Below are 7,784 nucleotides of genomic sequence, written 5' to 3' on the forward strand. Positions count from 1 at the left end.
CATTACCAATGATGCAAAGGCAGGGAACTCCAAGTGAACAGTAGTAGGCGATCCGAAGGGGTGGAAGAGGAAGCGAATAGTCAAGGACAAATTGGCTTTAAGCCATGAACAGACAGAGAACAATATAGAGAAAAAAAGGAAGAACCAGAGAAGAAAAACAGTGACAGAAAAGGCGAAAGAGACAGTGAAGCAAGAAGCAGAAAACAGAGAGCCGAGCTGACCTAAGGCAACATCGAGCAGACAGAACCAGGCTTGAGAGGTTCAAGCCATCCCTATGAGGATATCTGTCGGGAATTGAGCACCATTGGACTCATCCCATTAAAGACCAGAGAGGTCGAGACTTGGTAAGGAAAGAGTCTGTGCACTCTAGTGGCTTGGGGAATCCAAGAACCACCCTACTAAGCATCCTCTGTTTCAGGAGACTCAAGTTGAGCTCCTCATTGTAAATCTCTGCTTTAAAGACATAATAAAAGAAGGCCACCACTGAAAGCTGGACCGGAGACGTAGCCCTGGAGAATAGGGTGAACTCCTTATTAATGCGTTGTGTTCTTGTCTTTGCTTACTATGTTTCCCTTACTGTTTTCCATTTTCCATTGTCTGTGTATTTCACAATCTGATCGATCCGTTGCCTAAAATAACATAGACACACACCAGCACATGAGTCTGTAATACCTTCATTCATTAATTATTTAACTGAGATCACTCACGAGTGAATTTTAGATCCTGTGGTATCAGAGCTTTAGGCTGTTAAGGTTCAACAAGCTTGTGTTGGTTTAGCTATTGAATTCTAACTAGATCAAAGCTCAAATTAGGATAAGGAGAGTTGGTCGAAACTAATCTTGAAATTGGGAGAGTTTAACCTCGGAAGACAATGTCAGAGGAAGTTTTTATGGGGCCAGACCCTCAATTCATAGATAGTTTCCTAGCCATAAAGTCCATGGTAGAAGAAATGTATAGGAACTTTAGAAAACATAAGGATGAAGATTCATCAGGCTCCAAACAAGACAAAGGAGAAGATGAGTCACATTCCCATGACCACTCAAAAGGCAAAGGGAAAGAGGAAAGCTTTCTCACACCTCCTAATAGCCCTAAAAAGAAAGCATCTTTGATCAAACTAGATGTTAAATTTGATTACCTATATATGATGGAGAGTTGAATGTAGAAAATCTAGACAATTGGACTAGACAAATTGATGTTTATTGCAGAGTGCAGAATATCGATTCAGACAAGAGCAAGATTCAGCTGGCAAGCCTATGCCTTGGAGGCACTGCCTTGGTTTGGTGGGAAGGCAGGACCCAAGCTGACATGAAAAGACATGGTAAGACTATCTCTGTCTGGAGTGAATTTGTTTCTGCAATCAAAAAGCAGTTCTATCCATTGGCCTACATGCAGCGAGCCATGATGAGTTGGAAAACTCTTCGACAGTTGAAAGGGAAAAGTGTGCAAGGGTACACTCAATAATTTAGAAAGAGAGCATTGATTCTAGGAATCTCATTAGACTCACCTGAGACTTTGTTGAAGTACATTGGTGGTCTACACAGCCACATGAGGCACACCATCCTCATGTTTAATCCCACTAGTATAGTTGAGGTATCTGTACAAGTTACTCATCTAGAAGCTAGAGGAAAGAATGGAAGTCTAGAAGTTGGGGGATCATCCCAACCCACTGTAAGCAAGAATAAGGAGAAAAGAAAGCAGAAATCGAAAGCAAGGAAGGCTAACACTGCACAGAAAAGCAAGGCTTCATGCACTCACTGTAAAAAGGATGGGCATGATGATGAGCATTGTTGGATTTTGCATCCAGCGCTGAGACCTAAGAAGTTCAAGGGCAAGAAGAAGAAGATTGCTACATCTATTCAGAAATGTTTGGGGTCAGACTCAGGAGATGAAACAACTATTGTAGCCACAAGTATAAGAGGTAAGAATTCTGAAGAATTTACTAGTAATTCTGCACAATCTACTATTGATGAAGAAAATGAGAGAAAAAGACATGAGATTTTCCATATTCGAGTTATTTCCAAACATCAAAAGATTGATACTTTGTTTGATAGTGGCTCACAAGTAATTTGATTTCTGAAGCAATTGTAAAGAGGTTGGGATTAGTAACTACACCTCACAAAAAACCATACCCATTAGGATGGTTGAATGATAAAGCACAACTACAAGTGACTAGACAATGCAAACTCAAGTTTTCTTTTGGGTCAGCGTTTGTAGATGAGGTTGAGTTAGACATAATTCCTTTGGATATATGTGGAATTGTTTTAGGAAGTCCTTACTTGTATGATAGAAAAACTATTTTCAGATGAGAACAAGTATCTACTTGTTAAAGATGGAATCGAATACTTTGTAAGAGCTCATAAGCTTAAGAATAATTATACTCTCATAAACTCAGGGCAGATGAAACGAATGATAAATTCATGCAAACAATTCTTAGTGATGGTTGTAAAGGAAAAGAAACCTTATAAAACCAATGTATTTGAAGGTTGTAATGCTAAACAACAAGCTGATTTAGAGAAGGTTGTTTCAGAGTATGATATCTTGTTTCAAGAACCTAAAGGTCTGCCACCCAAGAAGGAAATAGTGCATAATATTATTTTGTAGTAAGATGCTCCATTGTCTAACATTGAAATATACATGTTATCCACTTTAGAGAATGCTGAAATCAAGAAGCAGGTGTAGGAGTTGCTCAAGAAGGGGATGATCAGACCTAGCACATCACCACATGGGTCACCAATCGTTTTGGTGAGAAAGAAAGATGGATCATGGAGAATGTGCATTGATTACCGAGCACTGAATAAGATAACAATAAAAAATCGTTATCCCCTCCCTCGCATAGATGATCTTTTAGATCAATTGAAAGAAGCTGTTTATTTCTCCAAGTTAGACTTGCATAGTGGATACCATCAGGTTAGAGTTGCAGAACAAGATGGATGGAAGACTGCTTTCAAAACAAAGCAGGGATTGTATGAGTGGCTGATTGTGCCTTTTGGATTAACTAATGCTCCTGCTACTTTCTTGAGATTAATGAATGATGTACTCAGACCTTTTATTGATGATTTTGTTATTGTGTATCTGGATGACATTATGATATTTAGCAAAACGTGGGAAGAACACTTAAAGCATGTTAAGCAGACACTAGATGTTTTGAAAAGAGAAAAACTTTATGTTAAACTCTCAAAATGTGAATTTGGCAAAACATCTCTAAATTATTTCGGTCATATAGTAGGGGGTGGTGAATTGAAGATAGATCCCTCTAAGGTGGCAGTCATTGTAAATTGGCCTAAACCCAAATCTGCTACAGAAGTTAGAAGCTTCTTAGGAGCAGCAAAATATTGGAGGAAGTTCATTTCTAACTTTTCCTTAATTGCAGCTCCCTTACATGCTTTAACGGGATTGAACAAGGTGTTTCAGTTGGGAGGCAAACAGCAGAAAGCCTTCGACACCTTGAAAGAACAGCAGAAAGCCTTCGACACCTTGAAAGAAAATATTAGTACGGCACCTGTACTAGGACTGCCTGATCTTCAAAGACCATTTGAGATCCAAATAGATGCCAGTGACTATGCCATGGGAGCAGTGTTGACACAGCACGGTAAACCCATATGTTATCATTCTGAGACATTTAATTCTGTAGTAGTTAACTATCCTACATATGATAAATAATTGTATGCATTAGTACAGAGTGTGAAAAAGTGGAAACATTACTTAATGGGAAAAGAGAAAGTAATACATACTGATCATCAACCACTTCAATATCTACACTCCCAAACTAAGTTGCAGCAATCAAGACACTATAGATGGATGGGTTTTCTACAATAGTTTCATTTAGTCATCAGGTATAAAAGGGCATACACAATAAAGTTGCAGATATGTTATCTAGACCCATTATAACTGCATCTACCATACTTAAGCATAATTATGTGTTACATGAGAGTTACATTGAACAATATGCTCAAGATATAGACTTTAAAGATGTATATGCAACTTTAAGTCAAGGCAAATGAGTAGAAGAATTGGATTATCATGTAAAGGACCGACTCTTATACCATTGTGGGAAGTTATGCATTCCACAAACTGAAAGAGTGAAGATAATTCAAGAAGCGCACACTTCTCTAATATCAGGTCACTTTGGGGTAAGTAAAATAGTTGCATAGCTACAAAGATTTTGTTATTGGCCAAAAATGAACAAGACAGTTTCTAGATATGTAAGAGGGTGTACTATGTGTGCTAAAAGCAAGCCCAACAATAGAAAACTAGGCTTGTACACTCCATTACCAGTTCCTTCTCACCCTTGGGAAAGTGCTTCCATGGATTTTGTTGGAGGACTGCCTAAATCTAGGAAAGGTCATGATTATCTATATGTTGTTGTGGACAGGTTCAGCAAAATGTGTATTTTGATACCTTGTAATAAACAAATTACAGTTGAACAAACTGCAAAACTGTTTTTTGAACATGTATGGGTTCATTTTGGATTACCCACTTCCATTGTATCTGATCGAGACCCGATTTGTGGGGAAGTTTTGGTCAAGTCTGTGGGAACTAATGGACACCAAACTGAAGAAAAGCACAACTTTTCATCCACAAACTGATGGCTAGACAGAAGTAGTTAACATGACAGTGATCCAGTTACTCAGAGGATATTGCAGCAAACATCCTAAGCTTTGCGATGAACATTTATGTTATGTGCAGCATGCTTACAATAGAGCAAAACATTATTCTACATAGAGATCTCCTTTTGAGACCTGTTTTGGTTTCACACCAAGGTCTCGTTTGGATTTTGTCTTTGGTAAAGACACCACAGTTGAGGGACACAATAATGTGGACAGGGCAACTAGGTTCATTGAACAAATCCAAGAGATCCACCAAGCAGTACAGGAATAGCTGGAAAAGAGCCAAGCCAAATACAAGGCAAGGCATGACAAGCATCGGATGGAGCATAGTTTCCAAGTTGGTGACCAAGTCTGGCTGTATATCAGCAAGGACAGGCTGCAAGGCGAAGGTAAAAAGCTAAAGCCTATCAGGTATGGACCTTTCAAGATACTTGAGAAGATTGGTGAGAATGCTTTTCGCCTTGACCTACCAGCTTACATGCACATCTACTCAGTTGTAAATGCAGATTGCTTGAGATTGTTTGAACCCTCACTAATTGAGGATCCTGAAGAGCAGAGTCAATTGCCTTCTATTGATGACCTATTACCTGAATATCTTAATGAATTGTAGGAAGATATAGTTTTGGATAGGAAGGTGAGGACGACACGCAGAGGAGATGTTGAGTACCTCAGAGTAGGGCTCAAGGGTTCAAAGCCGAGCAGTGCAGAGTGGATAGATATTGGAGAAGAGAGACAATTGTACCCTCACTTAGTTGATGCTTGAAGACCAACTTTTGGTGGTCCAAAAGCTTTTTCAGTGGGAAGGCCGTGATCCGAATTGGATCCATGAAAAATGATCAAATGCCATGATTGTATCAAATGGGGACAGACTTCGAATTTATGAACAAAGAGTTATCAGAAAGACCTCTGGACAATGGCAGTTTGCAGTCAGCAAGGAACGACGAGGACCTCGGTCAAAGCGTGCTGACCGAGGCCCATGGAGACCGCGCAGGAGGCAAAACTGGCAGTTAGGAAGCCCGGATCGGGAAACGAAGGCCATTTTTTATGTGTGATTAGCGCTTATCGCACATTGCTGGGCAAAACCCCTTGAGAAGGAAAATCCCCGAGCGCTCGGTCGCATGGGAAGCTGCGAAAACCGTAGGGAAAGCGCTAAGGCGAAAGGCGGGTCCCGCGCTCCAAAAGCCAGCGGAATATCGGAGGCATATTGGGGCGGTAAGCTGATTTGGCAGAAAACGAGCAATTCCATTCATTACACGACGCGTGTCCAGTGGATGAGAGAGAAAACCACCTCTCATCGCAGGCTAACAGTTGAGCAAGTCAACCGCGCGAAATGAGCGAACACCGTAGTATCTAGGGGCTCTAGATTTGATGGCGGAAATTGCGCCCGATGGAGAAACCGGATTTGATAGAGGAATTAAGACACGACATATAAAAGTTTGGAGTCTAATTTGACCACTGAGTTGGCGGATGAATCATTCCACAGTGTAGTTGAAATACCGAACCATTGAGGAAGAGCTAGCGCAGTTCGTGAGAGGACAAGTGGCCACCTCCTTGTGAGACGTTGGCAATGACGCAGAGGCAGGGAACTCCAAGCGAACAATAGCAGGCGATCCGAAGGGGCGGAAGAGGAAGCGAACAATCAAGGACAAATTGGCTTTAAGCCATGAACAGACAGAGAACAGTACAGAGAAAAAAAAGGAAAAACTAGAGAAGAAAACCAGTGACAGAAAAGGCGAAAGAGATAGTGAAGAAAGAAGCAGAAAACAGAGAGCCGAGCTGACCTAAGGCAGCATCGAGCAGACAGAACCAGGCTTGAGAGGTTCAAGCCATCCCTGTGAGGATATCTGTCGGGAATTGAGCACCATTGGACTCATCCCATTAAAGACCAGAGAGGTCGAGACTTGGTAAGGAAAGAGTCTGTGCACTCTAGTGGCTTGGGGAATCCAAGAACCACCCTGCTAAGCATCCTCTATTTCAAGAGACTCAAGTTGAGCTCCTCATTGTAAATCTCTACTTTAAAGACACAATAAAAGAAGGCCACCACTGAAAGCTAGACCAGAGATGTATCCCTGGAGAATAGGGTGAACTCCTTATTAATGCGTTGTGTTCATGTCTTTGCTTACTATGTTTCCCTTACTGTTTTCCATTTTCCATTGTCTGTGTATTTCACAATCTGATTGATCCGTTGCCTAAAATAACATAGACACACACCAGCACATGAGTTTGGAATACCTTCATTCATTAATTATTTAACTGAGATCACTCACGAGTGAATTTCAGATCAATACATGTTGGAATCAGATGATCTTTAGATCAATTCTACACCTCTCGACGAGAAGAATCCAAGAAAAATATTTGCTGCCATAAAAAAGAAGACCCACATGGAGTTTGACCCTAGTTTCCAATTTTAACAAGTTCTTAACTAAAAAAATGACCTAACGCAAACCTTTTGATACCTTTTCCAACACATCTGCAATAAATAGTCCTATAAGTATAATTAAAACTGATCATAGGAAGCCAACTGGTCTTGAATTACCATACCATTATTTGTGACAGCCTACAGCCTTTGAAAATTTCACCATATCCTTTTCAACCCTATCCATACATGTCAACATAACATTTCCATCATCTGAAATGTATCAATCCTAAATCATAAGAAATGATTCATCACATTGTATTTATTTTTCATATCACATTTGGGCCATTGTTACCTTAGCTGGTAAAGATACTTGTAGCCATAGTTACCAGATTCAACTGAGCTTACTTGGCTAGTCTGACTCATCTCGGATCTAAATCTGAGCAGATCAGATGGAGTCGAAGCTTAAATTGGAGAAAATTCAAGGTCTAACTCAGACTCGAGTAGAACTATCTCATGATCTGACTTGGGCTTAGGCAAGAATTGGGTAAAACTTGATAGTTTAAAATAAAAGTTTTGTACAAGTTATTTTCTTTTGACCAAATTTCTTGAATTAACTCTTAGGTCTTACTCGATTTTAAGTCAAACCTTGTTTCTTTGTCCATGTTGAGTTGGACCTAAAGCTTTATAGAAACATTTTCCTTAATGTTATTTCATAGAGACATATAATCGAGCTTAGGATTAGTGGATGCTTCCATCACTGTGTCTATCATTTAGAACCAAGATACAATACATTCATCTATTTGAAATCTAAGTTCCTT

The sequence above is a fragment of the Pinus tabuliformis genome, chromosome 2_2, assembly GCF_031772625.1.
Source record: "Pinus tabuliformis cultivar Carrire ecotype Pingquan chromosome 2_2, CPIR1, whole genome shotgun sequence".
Lineage (NCBI taxonomy): Eukaryota > Viridiplantae > Streptophyta > Pinopsida > Pinales > Pinaceae > Pinus > Pinus tabuliformis.